Raw genomic sequence first — 18783 nt, forward strand, 5'->3', positions numbered from 1 at the left:
CTTGTCTCTCCATGGTTAGTCCTGTTGTTAAAACTTGTTGAGCCACTTTCCTGGCCCTGCTAGGTTGGCAATTTTACATCATGCTTCACTTGAAGAGCCCAAAATCTTATTGTTGGGCTACAATACCAACCATGTCAATGAATTCCTAATTTTTTTTCACACACTGAGGTCAAAAGTTCAATGAAGTTACATTGTCTTTAACTAGTCTTTGCAATTTAGTTTAGTAGCAAGGACATGGAGGGGAGAAAAGGACGATATAGAACTTGCTACCATTTGGATTTGGAAAAGTTATTATAAGAGTTCAAATTTTGTTTCAATATCTTGTGTTCCAGACTTTGAAATGGAACATAAATTTCACAAAACCTGTGCATGAGGAATAATGTTACTCTGTCCTCCAAAAATAGGTTTTGTACAAGGCAGTACTAATGTTGTGTATTGTGTAATTATATATTTTCTTCTATTGAGAGTAACAAGGAGGTCCTTGAGAATTCTCAAACATCAAACATGGGGATGTTAAAATTTATAAACACACTGACAGCTGCAAAGATTCTATTCTCATTGTTGTCTACTTTGCCAAATTGCTATTGAATTGCATCACTTGACAAATAACTCTTTTTCTGCAAGAAGATCCCTGGCTCTTGGCAGAACCTTACTCTTTCTTTCTATCAGCACTAGCGAAAGCTTTCTTTTCACTGTTTACTATTATACATCATGTCCCTTCTAGGTGACTGGAGCATTAGATGGAAGCATACTTTGTCAGCCTCTCGCATGTAGTGTGATGAGTCCATAAAAACTATTAAGGTCGTCCATCTTAATGGACGGTCATTGCGTCATTAGTAGGCTATCAAAGATTTATGAGTAACTGCCCAACACATTCAATAACGATCATCAAAGGCCTTAAACCCTTTCATCAAGACAAAGAACGTTACAATTAGGGTAATAATCACCCTCATTTATGTCCAACGGCTACCTAAGTCACCTATAAAAGGGACAATCTGTCCATTTGCTAAGGTACGTCAAAAAACTACTACAAAACACTATCTATATATGAAATATATGGATTGGTACTAATTTAAGCATCGGAGGCTCCTTCACCGGGCACAACCCGGTGGTCTCTTCGATCTATCTCTCCTTTATCTTGCAGGTTCTATAAGGTCGTCTAATGCTCTGGATTAAACGAGGGACCCAACTGACGATTTTGGCATCATCAGCTTGGCGCCGTCTGTGGGGAAAGACAAGTCATTGTTCTCTTCCCATGACAAAGGGTCACTTAGTTCATTCGAAAAATATGAACACCATGATACCGTAGTCAGTCTTGGTCAACTAGATGGAATGTGGTGTAAAGATCCTCTGATAGAAGCAGATCTACCCGTGACAAAGCAGTCTTGCAGTCTCCAACCCAAAGGGACGAGCACACGAAATTTGGAGGCCAAATCAAATCACCTCGATGTGATTTCGCAAAAAAATGTCATCGTGTTACTGTGGGTCAATGATCCTGGGCACAAACGAGATGGTTCGCGTCAAGAACCCAAGGTAACTCTTATACCTTTATTCAAAATAAATAAGAAGCAAGAGCAAATATAAAATTGCCCCAAAGATACATAGCCTACCCCACTGAGCCATTCTATGAGTATCATTGCTTAGGTATGTCTATGGGTTTATTCTCCCAAAAGTTATTTTTCTGCCTGATACTATTACATTTTACATAAGATTTTAAATTCCTAGGTTACTCCAAATAAGTCAACCATAATAATGGTAGTCCCAAATCACAGCTTTGTCTTTCTATATTTGGTTTAGATCTCAATTTAATCATACCGAAGTTGCTATATATGTTGATATATAAATGGAAGGAATGGGAATCATAGCTTCGGCTAAAGGCTTTATAAAATAACAATAAAAAAAAAAGGTGGTATATAATTTAACATCTACGTGAGATTTGGAAATACAATGAATATGCATTTGTGAAATTCCTAATCTGGTGTTAAAGAAATATGGGAAGTAATTGGTCAGCTATATACTTGCAATTTCCATTACAGTTTGCTATGTGGTTTAATGGAAAATTTTAAACCTTTTGTAATGTCCGAATTTCCCATTAAAACTTTTGTTTTAATGTCAGTAGTTTCTTACCAATTTCAGTTTGTAGTGTTGGCTAAATTTGGAATTTTCTTTAATGCCTAGTATTTGGTTGAATATAAACATAAGATTAATGGAATCTTAAAAACTATTAATCAATTGCTGCATTATGATGCCTGCTGTAAAAAAAAAAAAACGTTTTCCTTACTGACTCTTATTGACAAATGTGTTGATATACATGTATAAATAGTCATACGTTTCTAGTTTCTACAGCTATGTCTTGAATTCCACGTGAAATTTGGAATAATTGAAAATGCTCATGTTTCATACAAGAAAAAAATTTGATGGGATTTATGAGTATTAAAAAAAAAAAATATCATGAATTTTTATGAACCCCATAAATTATGGTGTTTCTATTTTGAAGAACCTTATATTGAGAAGAGTTCATGCGCCTTTAAATAATTGAGAATTTTATGTGCCACATTTTTCATTTGAATTTTGTCAAATAGTGGGGGTATTGAAATTGAGGAACAAGAAAAAAAAAAAATTAAGCTACAATTGATGAGACTTATTGTGCATATATATATATATATATATATGAATATATACATCAATACATGCTTTTTAAGATAAATACAGTCAACCCAATGTGGAGCAAATCCCATTTTGATCATTCACAATTTCACATGTACTATTCAGTTGCATGTTTGATGTTAGACATACTTGTTTGGCACATAATTCACCAATGTTGGTATTGACACGTATGGTGCCACTTACCAGTTTATCACCCCTTTTCTTTCCTAAACGTATCTAGCTTAAATAGGAAAGATGGAGTAAACATGTTATTGCCTTGCAATAGGTAATAAAACTCAACGCTTGAATATTAGAAAATATTTATTATCTTACCAAAATTATAATTTTGGACATTAAATGGCAAGGTCAAATTTTATTGCCGTTTCAAGTTATAAAAATAAAAACCCATTTCAAGCATTAAAACCAGAATTCATTCTATTGTCTTTTTAGAATTTAGAATTATTTTTAAGGACTTTAAAGATGTTTTTTAAAAAATAAAAGACAATAAGTATGTACATCTTTTTACACCTCTAGTTTCTCAACGGAAATTAATGATGGACCATGTTTAAAGTAGTCAGTACTCAAACGTATGACCTAAAGGGTATACACTTATTAAAGTCATTATTTGAGAGCAATCAAGATTATTAATTTGTTAATATTTTTTGGAGCAAAATGAAGCTAGTAAAGCTCTATAAAAAAAAAAAAAAAAAAAAAAGCTTGACATGAAATAAATCATCCAACAGAAAAAGGTCATGGACATGGACCTGCAATAATTGTTGAGAATATTGCAAATGTTTTCCTAGTAGATAATTTCTATGTTAAGGGCTAAATACAAGAGGAGGCAAAAGAGATCAACTTTCGTGGTTATATGTGTTTAAGCTGGAGAGCCCTTATTTTAGGGAAGGTAACTAAGAAGCAATTTGTTTTCTATGAAAGATGGGAATTTTCTTTTCAAAGATCAAACCAACATGATGCCAGGTATGTTATCTGATAATTTCAACTCAATATATTGTTTATGATTAACAAGTCTAGGTCGTCCATCTGCTAGAAGATGGGGAACCCTAAAGCCTGTGTGTCATGATTCATGACTCATAAGTTATAAGTCATGAGGCTAGATGGGTAATAAGATGGGATACGTGTAAACCACCTTTTATTCAGCTTAACTGTCTACCCACGAGGCCAAGCCTTTTGTTATCCACTAGCAGCATGTGTCGTCATGCGCCTTTCATGTTTATCATATTCACCAATTTCATGTTATTGTTTCTTATGCCATTTGAAATGAATCATTAAACAAGCCTTTGAATAACTAATTATAGGCTGAAACCAAACAAAGAAATAATTAGGGGATATTATTTCGGTTATGAATTAAAACCCCTGGATTATCTTCCTTACACGGTGAATAAGTTTATGGTGCTTAAGTTTTGCAATTAAGGACCACTTAAGGTAAAGGCTCTACCAAATTTAAATAAACTAATTTTGAATATTAAAGAAAAATGAAGCCAAAAATATACCATCTTACCAAAATTATATATCGTAATTTTAGACATTAAATATGTGAAGTCAAACCTTAATGTCTTTCAAGATTTAGAAAGCATTAAAACCAGAAGTTATTGGGTTGCCATTTTAGAATTTTGAAATTAAGTTTAAGAATTTCAAAGAATTTTTGGATAAAGAAAGTTAGTAAATATATGTTTTTACTTTCTACAATTACTTTCCTAATGAAAGTTAATTCTATAAATGTTCCTTAGAGCAATCAGTCAACTATGTTAGTATTCTCAAGAGTACTACAGTGGATATCAGACAAAGTCGAAACCTTCATATTGGGTAGTAAAGAAAAATACAGAAATGCTCAATCACCGCTCTTCTTTCCTAATATGTCATGCTAAAATAGGAAAGGTAAAACCTAGTATTACTGCCTTGCCAAAGTGTTTTTGTCTTTCCAAAATTATATCATGATTTTAGAGTTTAGACACTAAAGAGGCTAATGTTAGATTTTACTATCTTACCAAATTTAAAAAGACTATTTTTGGACATAAAAGAAAGTCCAATGAGCCTAGCCAAACCTAATCAATATTAGGTAGGTGGAAGCCAATGACAATGAATATTCTAGTTTTCTGCTACAACTACACCTTGTGAAAACTTTCATGATTTATGTATGATTTACGTAGGTTTAAATAGATCGGTTATACATGAAATACAAGTTTGGCAAGAGCATTATATATACATGTCCAAAAAAGCTAATATAGCAATAGTCACCATAACAATTATAAAATAATAATGTTGACTGCAACACCATGGATTTTCTATGTTGATGATATACGGTCTAAGAAAATGACCAACCGATAAAGAGATCAGTAGAATTATACATTTATGTAAAAAAGCAAAATTTACATCCCGATGTATTAGAAACAAAAAATTGTGATATTTGGGCAATATCAAATCTGAATCTTAATAGGAAATTGTGATTTCTCTTTTCTAAGAGATATTTTTATTGCTTAGATGACTCCATTTGAAGAGTCATAATGCCTCTAGGCTCAAGCCACAACAAATTTTATGCATTTGTCTTAATGTTATTTATGATTTCTTGCTTGGCAATGTTGCTCCAAGCCTAATGTTTTACGCAGCAAGAATATAGATAGTACAACCACCAAGCTAGTTTAACTAGACTATCTCGACTGTACATATACTCTCAAGTCCACTGGATCAAGAATGACAATCTATCAAGAAGAGCCTGCTAAGAACGAGATCAAAGGTATGTGACATGATAGCATCATATCACCCCATATCTCTATCTATATATAATTGATTGACACTGCTATAAGGTAATTTTGTACCAAGGCCAAAAATCATGGAAAAGCCTAGAGTCTTTCCATAGCATCATGAATATTTCTTTCTTTAAAAAAAAAAAAATGCTATATCAGTACGCTATATGTCTAATACATAATGGCTCACACAATGATATGTAAGAGACATGGTGTTAAAACCTTAGCTTGAATATATATTGAATGTGAAAGTATGATGATAGATCATGTATCAAGTATAAGTACTCTCTTTAAATTGTATTATATGCGTAACCAATTAGACATGTGTTCGGAAGAATCTTATCCTATGCACATGCCAATCTTGACCTTAATGGGATCACCCCTTAAAACAAACTAGAACAAAGGCTAAACGCCCTATAAAAACTTACCAGTGTCTCTTTATTCATATAACATGTGTTTAATAAAACACTTTGCAAGTACATGTATAAATTGCAGAATGACAGGACTTTAGACAATCGATCATAATAGTCAAGTGAATAGCCCAAGAAGAATTTGGCCAACTAGGCCACTGTCTCAACAAAGAGACAAAAAGCGAAGGGTCATTTCACTGGTCATGATCAATCGATAAAGGAAGTAATAATAGAAGCTTGTGGGATTGTTTTCATCCCTAAAGGAAGGAAATATAACCTTGAATGGTCAACATGCCCTAGTCCTTGCACCTTCAAAAGAATGAAGCAAAAGAGATCTAAGCCTTAAACATGGAATATCATGTTAAGCTAAACAAAAGAGATCTTAAGGGCAGGGGAACTTGTCAAGAAGAATACAACAGTGAGAAGATCGAAGTACATACAAAATAGTATCGTGATTTAGGGTCTCTTGTTAAGGTAACTCATTTATTTATTTCTTTCTAATTAACCGTGCTAGATATGATCTTGTTAGAACTAAGTGGATATCAAGCTTGCATGATTATTACAAATGTGTATGTGGAACATGTTGAAAATATTGCTATGAAATTGTTACAATTATCACAATTAGTATGACTATATTATTAGTAGCATATGTTTCATCATCATGAATCTGAGAAGATCTATTAAGTCTCCTAGACTTAAAATGATAAGATGATCGTGTTCACAATATAGTCATGAGTTTAAGTCTCAATAAATTTCCAATATCTTCGTCAACTCACCAAAATCTTTTTAAATTGCTTTTAAAATTATTTACTGTGCAAGCACCTAACAAAGATCAGTTTAAAGAAGCATATAGTCAAGAAGCTTTACTTTTTATATATCATAGAATACTTCTCTATGATTCATATAGAATGCACTTCATCAAATGACATCCATAATTGTATAGCATGCAGTTGCATATTTGTACATTGTCATTCCTAACAAAATGCAGCTAGCACTATTGAAGTGACTTAAGCATACAACTAAAGAAGAAGTAAGAGGGAATTGCTATTACAAACCGCAATGACCATAGTCGTCAAAAAAAAAAAAAAAATCTAATCATGATAGAGCATTCCTCTAGTCGTCAATAAATGAGAATTACATTCTTCATGTTTGAATGGAGACAACAACATGGCCTAATTTTTATGCCTTCGAAAAATCGAAGGCAAAAGAGATCTAGGCCTTCTTTTTCGAAGGCAAAAGAGATCTAGGCCTTAGACATGAAGTATCACGTTAAGCTAAAAAAAAAATCTTGAAAAGAGGAGCTCGTCATCTTGAAAAGAGAAGAGTTTGTCAAGAAGGTCCCAACAATAAAAAGATCGAGGTATGTGACAAAATAATGTCGTCATTTAAGGTAACACATTTATTTCTGTCTCTTTTATATTCGTCTATAAAAATTTACACCTAGTAAGGTTTCACGCAAAAATGTATGCATTACTAGATAGATCACAAAAGAGGTAAAACTCTAGGATTACAAGGAAATAAGAAAAAGGTCCACCTAGGCTATTGGTAACTTATTATTTATATATGAATTGTTCTAAAATTCTTGTCTAACCAAGTCTTGGCAAGTGCATGTGCAACTTAATGTAGATATCAACATGGCCTCAAGAAGGTCCAAAACGACATAGCATCAAGGAATCTTTCTAGCAATAAGTGACAAGATTCCTTAAATGGATGTAAGTCACCAAAAAACGGTTAAGTGATAAGATTCCGCCAAGACGGATGTAAATCACTAACGAAGCATAAGTGACAAGATTCCTTAAAAGGATGTAAGTCACCAAAAAAACGGTTAAGTGATAAGATTCCGCCAAGACGGATGTAAATCACTGACAAAGCATAAGTGACAAGATTCCTTAAATGGATGTAAGTCACCAAAAAACGGTTAAGTGATAAGATTCCGCCAAGACGGATGTAAATCACTTACGAAGCATAAGTGACAAGATTCCTTAAATGGATGTAAGTCACCAAAAAAACGGTTAAGTGATAAGATTCTGTCAAGACGGATGTAAATCACTAACGAAGCCTAAGTGACAAGATTCCTTAAATGGATGTAAGTCACCAAAAAAAACGGTTAAGTGATAAGATTCCGCCAAGACGGATGTAAATCACTGACGAAGCCTAAGTGAAAAGATTCCTTAAATGGATGTAAGTCACCAAAAAATGGCTAAGTGACAAAATTCCTTAAATGGATGTAAGTCACCCAAAAAAAAAAAAAAAAAAATGGATAAGATTTCGCTAGATTGATGTAAATCGCTGACGAAGCTCTGTAACTGGATATAAGTCACCTAAAAGTGGCTAAGTGACTAAATACCCTTAGACGAGTGTAAGCAGACAAGGATTCTCACACAAACAAAAGTCACACACAAATCAAGAATATCAAAACATGACAACCAGAAAATGAAGGAAAGAAGAAGCATCGAAGTGATAAAAAATGGTCGTCCAAAGAAATCATCTCGCTCCTTAGCAGTGATAAAAAATGGTCGTCCAAAGAAATTACCTTACTCTTTAGCAGAAATAAAAAATAATCGTCCAAAGAAAGTAGCTCATTTTCAAGATCAAGCTATGATCCCTCGAACGCCCAAAAAGACTTTCAAAAGGCAGATACTAAGAAATCGTCGCAAAAATACTATCATTTTTGAAGAAAAAAGTAGTTGAAGATAAAGAAGTCTGAATCTAAACAAGTCAAGAATATTCCCAAAGCCTGACCAGCACAAAGCAAAATCAGACTTGGGAATGGGGGGCAACTGATGAGTCCATAAAAACTATTAAGGTCGTCCATCTTAATGGACGATCATTGCGTCATTAGTAGGCCATCAAAGATTTATGAGTAACTGCCCAACACATTCAATAACGATCATCAAAGGCCTTAAACCCTTTCATCAAGACAAAGAACGTTACAATTAGGGTAATAATCACCCTCATTTATGTCCAACGGCTACCTAAGTCACCTATAAAAGGGACAATCTGTCCATTTGCTAAGGTACGTCAAAAAACTACTACAAAACACTATCTATATATGAAATATATGGGTTGGTACTAATTTAAGCATCAGAGGCTCCCCCACCGGGCACAACCCGGTGGTCTCTTCGATCTATCTCTCCTTTATCTTGCAGGTTCTATAAGGTCGTCTAATGCTCTGGATTAAACGAGGGACCCAACTGACGATTTTGGCATCATCATAGTGGGTTCACATATTTGTAGATCTGAGTATAAATATTTTGTATGAGATAATTTCCTGTACATTGAATGGATTAAGAACAAATTTTGTGTATATTAAAATATATTAATAATATTTTATCAAATTGAGCAATCAAGTAGATGAGGTGGAAGCAGTAGCTACTACCTGAGCCTGGGAGTTTTCCCTGGAAGTTGGGATTAACCAAGGTATTTTGCAAGGTGATTCCAAGGTGGTCATGAAATCTCTTGCATACAAGGCGCAACCTTTGGCTTCCTTTAGTACTTTTATTAATGGCTTATTTGGATTGAGGGGAGTACATATATATATATATACACACACACATACTTGCATTTGAACTATTCTTCCTTTTGTTCTGTATAGCTAAGCATAGTTAGGCCTGTTCAGGCACCGATCGGCACTGATGAAACCGGTGCAAGGAATAGGAAGAAATACAGGTCTGATCAGGGCCGTCTCAACAATTTTGGGAGACTTAGGTGAAAATTTTAAGTGAATTCTTTTTTTTAACTTTAAAGTCTAAATTTGTACAAATAAAAATTAATTTATTACATGGTTCAATAAATAAGTATCACTATAATACAAATGAGTTGATATAACATACATCAAATAATTAATTGGTGTGATAATTTATAATAATTGATAAAGTAAGAGTTTATATTAAAAAAAAAAAGTGAGAACTTATTAATTACTGTGCAGTCTTATCCTATAAAGTTGTGTGTACTGTTATTGTGTAATATTTTGCATTTTAAGATACAATGTGACTTTTTTAATGCATTTTATTGACCAATAAAAGTACCTAAAATATTATATATATATATATATATAATTTTTTTTTTACAAATGGGGACTTTTTTTTTTTAAGAGTCTTAAACGATTGCATCAATTACTTATATAATTCAGCCGGCCCTGGGTTTGATAAAAATGAACTATTCCTCCTTTTACATGGAACAGGAAGAAGAAGGAAACGGCGCTGGACTTTTTTCTTTTGATATATACAATTTGGCACTAAAACTACGTCGTTTTAGGACCTGATATTATAAATACGTCGTTTTAGGACCTGGTATTAAATTTTAATATCAGCTCACTCTCATCTCTCTCTCTCTCTCTCCCCTCAACCTCCGCCGCTTGCTGCCACGGCAATCTAGTGCTTAACGCCGCGTTTTTTGGAGTATCACCCTCTCCTCTCTCCTCTTTGTCACAATATTCTCAAGAGTTTCTAGTGATGATTCTGACTTCAGATGCTCGTCCTTGCAAATGTAATGCTTTTCTACCAGGTTTGTTTATGTAATTTATTTTCAATGGTTTTGTTTGATCTTTTATAGGTTTGGTTTAGTTTTTTCATTTGGGTTTTTGTGATTTGAAATGGGTATGTTTGAGAGAAAGATTGTGAATTTGTTTCCTTTTGATTTTTTGTTTTTGAAATATTTGGGTTTTTTTTTTTTCTTTCGTGAGTATGATGTGGTTAGGCCGAGCTTGACTGCATTTGCTTCATTGCAATTTTATTTTTTGATAAGTGATGAAATTTATTATTAAGATATATTAATTCATGCCCAATTTTTTTGCTTCTCTCAAGACTGTACCATAAGAAGCACGTGAAGTAAACACTAGTTTTGTGATTGGAGCAGGCCACCTGATCTTTGGGTAAACTTTAATTTTGCCTGAGTGGAAATATGTTGTGCAGTAAAGAGCCCAAAACCTGTCAGAATGGGTCCCAAATCTCCCATGTTGTATAAATTTCAGGGTTTAATTAGATTTTAATCGTATCTTACTATTTCATAGGTGCTTGCAGCTTTTACATGTTTTGATCTCTTTATGTTATTAGAACTTGACACTATCGTTGATATTTACACTTCCCCTCTTTGTTCAAAATTATTCGTGATCAAAATGCCTTCTTTTTTTTTTTTTTTTTTTTTTTTAATTAAAAAAAAAATAGTATCTGTTTCTTTGATGATTGGAATTTAGTTTGAAAAACTTGGAGTTCTCTATAAATTTTTTTATTTCTCTTTTGTTGAATACTTTTATGATATATGGGTTTTATTCTTTAGGTGGAGAAATATATTTCAAATCTGAATTAATGGTTCATTTTTAATCATGATGTGAAATTTGACTTGTTTATCTCTGAAGTTGCAGTTTGAGATATGGGTTTTTATCCTATTGGATCAGTCTAAGGAACATTGGGAAAGATTTGAGAAAGACCCAAGTTGAATATGTGACTACAAATTTTTTTAGTAATATGCAAAGGTTCTGGAGTTTAAAATGAGGTACAAAGATTGTAAATTTTGAAAATGAGATATAGATTGCAGACAAATATCTGTTCTAGTGCTCATTTCTGTCCAAAAATGGGTTGGGTAGAACAGGTTATCTGGATAAGTCATTTTACTGCTAACATAGGTGGTTAGGTTATTAGAAGCTTGGATGCATTGAGAAACTTACTTGATTTTAAGATATAAGAAAGAATTTTTGGGGTATGAACATAGGATATTTGATCTCTTTCGCTCTCTCCCTCTCTCATATCATGACTCTTAACATTTATTCCATAAAAAAAAAAAAAGACTTAACATTTATTAAATTGCTTTTTTCTTTTTCTTGGTCATTTAAATTCTGTTAGCCTTTATGGTTTACTTCTTTGACCTTTTTATCATCCTCTGGTCCTTCCACTTTAACCTTTAGTCTGGGTTTAACTGCTTTACGCATAAGGTTGAATTTTGTACTTCGATTAAATGATATAAGTATATGGAGTTGGGAGTCTGATATGGCCAGAGTGGCTGGAGGTTTTGCAGAGAGTTCATTAACCATGGAGACCATGATTCAATAGTCAAATATGAGCAGTTGGGTTCAGTGGGTTAATTCTGATCCACCTTCAACCATATTGCACCTGATGGTGCAATGTTGGGAACTTGAGGTAACCCTTTTTTCTGAACTTTCCTTCCAAGTGGAAAGTTGATGGTCTTCTCAAGAAGATAGTTAGAGCTTCTTTAAAGCATGATCATGTGATGAAGCTTAGCTTGGTTACCGGAAGAGAATAAAATTTGAAGTTGATTTGGAATAATTGCGCACATTGTGATCATCTTGTAGTTCTTTTGCGATAAGCTTGTTGTGAGCAGTCCTCTTATTAAGCACAGGATTAGGTGCAATGCAGTGATATGTCCTCATGTTCATGTAATACTTTTTATTTTTAAATTTTTAAATAATAATTGCCCCAAAAAATCTAAGATATATCTTTGCTTATTTTTAATGATTAAATGTGATTATTGAAGAAAAAAGAATGGTAGGGACAAGGTTGGATTTAGGAGTTTCCTTACTATGTAGAGTGGGAACATAGCTGGATTTATATTAGATGATCAGCTCCTTTTAAATTTCTTTATGATTTAAATCTACCGGGCAGGAGCAGCCTTGCTTTAGCAGACAACTTTGCAAATGAAAATCTAAAATGGCATGGAACTTGTTTTATTTGTAAATATAGAGATTGGGGAAAGGTACTTGCTGGTTGTTAGCATTAGCTTAGTACTACTGTTATTAGTCTTTCCATTTGAGGAAGGCCTTTTTAAATGTGGTACAAAGAGAGTGCTAGTGATTTTGTTCTTCACAAGTATCACAGCTGTATCAAATTTTTTGCTTAGGAAAGTGCGTATTGGTTGGACTTGACTATTATAACGTTCATTGGAAGCATCAGCAGCAGGTTGGTAAGTTTTTGCATCAAACAGGAGGATAGGAGGTTGTCTCTCGAGCAAGTCACACAAAGATGAAAGCTTGACTGCTTTTTTTTTTTTTACATGGTTTTGGTTGGATTGATGTACCTGGATTTTTCCATGTAATTTTTGGTAGTACTCACAGAACAGTAGATCTACTTTTCCAGTTTGGTTGGCTCTAAATATGTTTATGGAGTTCATGTGAGATGTAGTTGCTTGTAGTAGTCGTCTAATCAAGTAAAGGCTTTGCCCGAAGCTAGCTTAATCTTGATATATATGTTGCAGTTCTTATAATAGTTGATGATTGAATTTGAAGTAATGACTCAACCCATGAGAACACAATACTATTTGATTGGCAAGAACGCTCAAGCTTTTTGTAATAATGAACTGATAATAGAAGACTTTGCAATGATCGCCTAGAAGCTGTATTAGACAGAGATAGAATACAATAAAATGGATCATCCAGGCCCATCTAACACTTTTCAATTTTAGGCCCACGACATCTCCTATTTTAGGCCTAAAACACGATTCCAAGTGTTAGGCCCACAAATAGTCATATTTATGGCCCAAAACACGTTAACAGGTCATCTACAAGCAGATTATTATTTTGTTGGCAATGTACACTTTCCTGGTTAAGAGTAAACGAAGAAATATCTTCCCACTTTCTTTAGGGAATAATTACTTCAGGAAAACCACCGCACTCCCTTGGTGCGATGGTCACTCCACAAGTATAAGTGCTTGTGGAGTGTGGGGGGCAAGGGCCGGGGTTCAAGTCTCCAGGAGGGAGCTTCACACACATATACACTTAGATTAGGCTAGAGTAGAATTCTATCTTGTATCAAAAAAAAAAAAAAAAAAAAATTACTTCAGGAAATAATTTACCACGGAGTCGAAGTCAATAAGAAGTGGAAAGTTGACCACTCCCTTCTTATTTAAGTGGAAAGTAGACTACTCAGCTTCAGTGTTTGGGCCACCAACTATGAAATTGATTTCTCTAAAAAAGTTAATCAGGTCACAAATGGTATTTTCACAGTAGACTATCATATGGTCTTCTTGGCCTCAAAAGAACAACTAACATTCAATTTCTTCACTCTGCCATTCCCATTCTCTCTCAAAAATCCATTCAGAAAAACTTCTTATTTTAATTTTCATTCACTTTCCTTTGCCTAATTTCATCAAGCTTTCTTTCTCCTCTTTCTTTAGATCTTCTCAAACATACCATTTCACTATGGCTTTTCTAACAAACAAACAAGCCTCCTTTTCCTCCATCACCCACCAATACAAATATGATGTGTTCTTGAGTTTCAGAGGGGAGGATACCCGCATGAATTTTACTAGCCATTTGAATGGTTTTTTGAAGCTGAAGGGTATTCACACCTTTATTGATGATGAACTCCCAAGGGGAGAAGAAATTTCTACCGAACTTCTCGAAGCCATTAAATGTTCAAGGAGTTCCATAATTGTATTCTCTGAGAACTATGCATCTTCTACCTGGTGCTTGGATGAACTTGTTGAAATTCTTGAGTGTAAGAAGAATGGATAAATGGTCCTACCGGTGTTTTATAAGGTGGATCCTTCGGAAGTACGTAACCAAAAGGGAAAATTTGGAGAAGTTTTAACAAAACATGAAGTAAATAATATAAAGAAGGTGCAAAAATGGAAGGAAGCTCTAAACAAAGCTGGTAGCATATCTGGTTTAACCTACAAGGATGGGTATTTAATTACTACTCTTTCACTTTTTATTTATTTATTTTATTTTTATAATTTTCAATTGTGTCTAGTTACTAAATTTTAAGTAAATTAACACCAGTTAGCACTAATTTTTTTCATTGATGGTTTTAATTTTTTTGGGGGTCAAATTATGGAAGTATTAATTCTTAATTGCTAGTCTAGTTACTACAAAGATCAAATGACAGCAACATAATAATAAACAATCAAGATAATATTACCAATTAATTAGGACTTTCTTCTGCAATATTTAGAAAGTTTTTGAAAAAGTACTTAATAATTTTGTAAAAACATCAAAAGTAGGTCCCTAATAACTTGTTTCCTCAAATCTATAAAATTTATGTAATTTACTTTTATTAACAACTAGTGTAATGCATGTGTGATGCAAGGTATAATCAAAAATCATATTTAAACTAAAGAATATACTTCAATAATATTGTTAAAAGCGAATTATAAATTAGATAATAAAAAATTACTTAAGTTACATGGTGAATACACACCATATAAAAGTAAAAGTAAAACCAAGTTTAACATAGATTATAAAATCATTTAAAATAAATAATGAAATGCGTTCTAAATTTCTTGAAATTTATAATTGACTTTTTATTAAAATATTATTTTATATTTTTAAATATTTTGTAAAACGATTTTACTTAAAAGTAAACTATATTAATAATTTTAATCTATTTATATTAAGCGAAAGGGTGGAATTATATCACACAAATTTCAATACTTATATTACGCTTCATAGTGCAAACATGACTTGTATAATTAAACTTGTCATTAACATAATATAAAATAAATAATGAAATTTCTCTCAAAATTTGAAAAACTCTTTGGCGAAGAATTTTAATTGAGTAACCTTTATTTAAAATTTTGAAACATTGACGATAGAGTTCAACTTAGAGCAACTATGAAATTGTTATAATTTACTGATAGTACACCAAATGACCTAAAGAGAAAAAAAAAAAAATGAAAAATATAAACCAAATAAATAAAGAGGAGGGCATCCACTTAGCACAACTACAGTATATGATATAACTTTTATTATACAGTATATGGTTTGATATAATTTGGACATGAATTCATATAAAATTAACTTTATTGCAAATTTTTTGGTGATAATAATTACTTGATTGATTATTTTATCATTTTAAAAAATTTATATAGTGTACCAAAGGTTTTATAATTTCACTAACAACATAAATTATACAATTTAATATTTAATTTATAATTAACCAATTTTCTTTTTATGGAAATTAACCAAAACTTTTAAAGGCATAGGAACTTGGCTCTAAGAGAGTATGTCACATGTTTTAACCACAACTTTTAGGGTCCAACTTTTGTTATATACGAGTCATTGATTTGCATAATGCGTTTTTATAAAAAGGTAATACGAATATACCTATTATAATATGTAAAAATTTCTCTATTATCAAATGAAAAAAAATTTAATTGAGAACTTAAAAGGTAAAGCATAAAAATAACCGTTCCCGTATAATATTTACAATAAAGTTAGCTATGTTAGAAATTTGACAAATTTTCTCAATATCTAAACTTTATCTCCCTAATATCAAATCCACGGAAAATGTATCTAAAAGATTTATAAGTTAAAAAAAAAAAAAAATGAAACAACTACTTTCAAGACCTAAATTACATCAAAACCTTGATTAAGGGGAAAGAAAGTCACCTCTAATACCTAAAATGTAGAAAACTTATCTCAAAATTTTATAAATAAAATAATGTAAATAGCATAAAAAATTTTCCCAAACCAAACCCTTACAAAAACATGATTCAATACCTAAAAGGAACAATATATATATATATATATATATATATATATATATTGTTTCTACCTCCTGTCAAACCAAAAAAAAAAAAAAAAAGTGTATATATACAAACACCTTCAGGATTTAAAGTCCAAAAAAAAAAAAAAAAAACCAAAATTAAAAAGAAAATCACATCAACAAAACAAAAAAAAAAAAAAAAAAAAAAAAAAATCCAAAACACAAAAAACATATCTCAAAATTTTATAAATCGAAGGGGAAAAATAAAATAAAGAAAGACTTCCAGGACCCAAAACCTAACAAAATCTTGATAATTAAAAAAAAAAAAAAAAAAACCACAACAAAGTCATAATTTAATTTGTAATATCCAAAAAGAAAAATGCATCTAATTTTTTTTTTTTTTTTTAAATATTCAAGACATACCTCTGGCAATATCAAAGTTTGATAGGTTGCAATAGTGGATTATGATTGATCTTGCTAATTCCTAAATATTATAACATAGCTGTACTTGATGAATAAACTTTAAAACACGCATGAAAAATATTAAGTTACTTATTATTCAAGTAAACCAGTATGCACTTAGTAACCAAAAAAAGAGTACGTTGATGCTGTTATGTAGAAACCATCCAAAAGTAAAAGTGCAGCATTAATTGCACACAAAAAATTATCAGCCTGTCAAATAAGTACACAACACATCAAACAACTCAAAACTGTACTTTCTTGCCAAACTATCATCTAAAAAATGGCATTAATATATCATACACACATGCGCGCACGTATGAAGCTAAAATTTAGCGAAAATTTAATTAGATTTTAATTGAAGTTTAAATTTTGTACTACATGTTTTATTTAATTTTTAATTTTGTGACAAGTAAATTATTGAGCATCAAAATTGAAGAGTCTAAATCCATTTAAATTCTAAATTGGATTTCAATTGAAATTCAATTTTCCGCTACGTGTCCATCTAAGTTTTTAATTTTTGTGGCAAGTAAATTATTAGATTCAAAAACCGAAGAGTCTAAAACTAATTAAATTCTAAATCATATATATAAAGGTAATACCATGTAATCTCTTCTAAAAACAGTGTATAAGCTGAATCATATAATTGTGATTTTTTAAAATTATACCCATACACATGCACAAGCTAAACACTAGGTAATAATTAAAGCTAACAAAGGCTACAGTAATTGAGGCCATTTTGAGTGTGTATCTATTGTAATTTGTTAGTATTTAAAGAATTTTATTCTCTATACTTTTAGTTACCACCTTAGTCTCTTGTTTTAATTTTACCAAAACCAAATATGGATCAAATAATATTAGTAGTAAATAAATGAAAATTGATTTGAATATGATAGCTGGGTAACATTATATCGCTAACACTTAACTTGGAAACTTTTCGGCCATAAGCATAACATTGCTAACATAAATGAGATGTGACAATCATATCAACAATAACAAATAATCTGTAAGCAAAACATAGAATGAATAGAGGGAAGAGATACAAAAGGGGCAATAAGAAATTTAAATGAAAATTTAAAACAATAGAGGAATGGTTGTAGGCAGAATAAGGTTAGAGTGGGATATAATGGAGGAAGAAGTAGAGTTTACAATGAGAAGAGTAAAGGTTAAAAAATAATGTAATGCTAGAATTTAAGAGATCATGCAGGTAAAAATTGATTAAAAAATTATAGAGATATAAGTTTTTTTTTTTTTTTTTTTTTTTTTTTTTTTTTTTTTAATTTTGATAAAATATAGAGATATAAGTTGAGAAGTCATATATTTCCAAAAGATATTTGGTTTTATTATGATTGATAAGTTACAATGAGGTTAGAGAATGTGTAAAGTCATGGTGTACTATTGAATATATTAATATCGTAAAAATATATATAAAAAATGGTGGCGTGGCTGATTATGTGGTTTAACATGAGCGTAGCAAAATTAAAATCTACACTTTGACTTTTATATATGGGATAATTACAGTAAACCCACTTGGGGTATGACCCGTTTTTTACTTTGCCTACCCGTGGTTCAAAATTTTACACTTTGCCCACCTGAACTTCAATCCATTACTCATCTGTTACCCACCTCACCCTCAGACATTAGAAAAACACCATTTTATTAAAAATCAGACATAACATGGATCAAAAACACGAACATTGAATCTTTTCCTCACGAACACAAGAACACAACATTTGTAAATATAGTTCAAAATTTTCAGTTACACATCCAAAACCAATTAAATCCTCTGAATCTAGACCAAAAATCCCTCTCATTTTTCAAACCACTAGCAAGCTAAAATCAAATAAAAACCACAACCAAAAAGAAAAAAAAAAAAAAATTGAAACCCACGAAGCGTTGCCACCCACTCCACCACCACCACTATTAGAACCCACAACTCAGCACCACCACCACCTTGCCCACAATCCACAACCACCACAAGCCACAACCTATAACCCCACCATAATTAGATCATTATCAAACCCACAACCCAAAAGCAAAAAAAGAAAAGAAAAAAAGAAAACCCATGAA

The 18783-nt window shown here is 31.9% G+C and overlaps 1 protein-coding gene across 1 annotated transcript in view; it reads left to right on the forward strand.

Annotated features, from left to right (window-relative positions):
* LOC126702738 (disease resistance protein RUN1-like) overlaps positions 1 to 18783 on the forward strand; it is a 118655-nt gene that overhangs the window by 23733 nt on the left and 76139 nt on the right. The gene's annotated exons all lie outside the window — the stretch shown is intronic.

Source organism: Quercus robur, chromosome 10 (genome assembly GCF_932294415.1).
Source record: "Quercus robur chromosome 10, dhQueRobu3.1, whole genome shotgun sequence".
Classification (NCBI taxonomy): Eukaryota; Viridiplantae; Streptophyta; class Magnoliopsida; order Fagales; family Fagaceae; genus Quercus; species Quercus robur.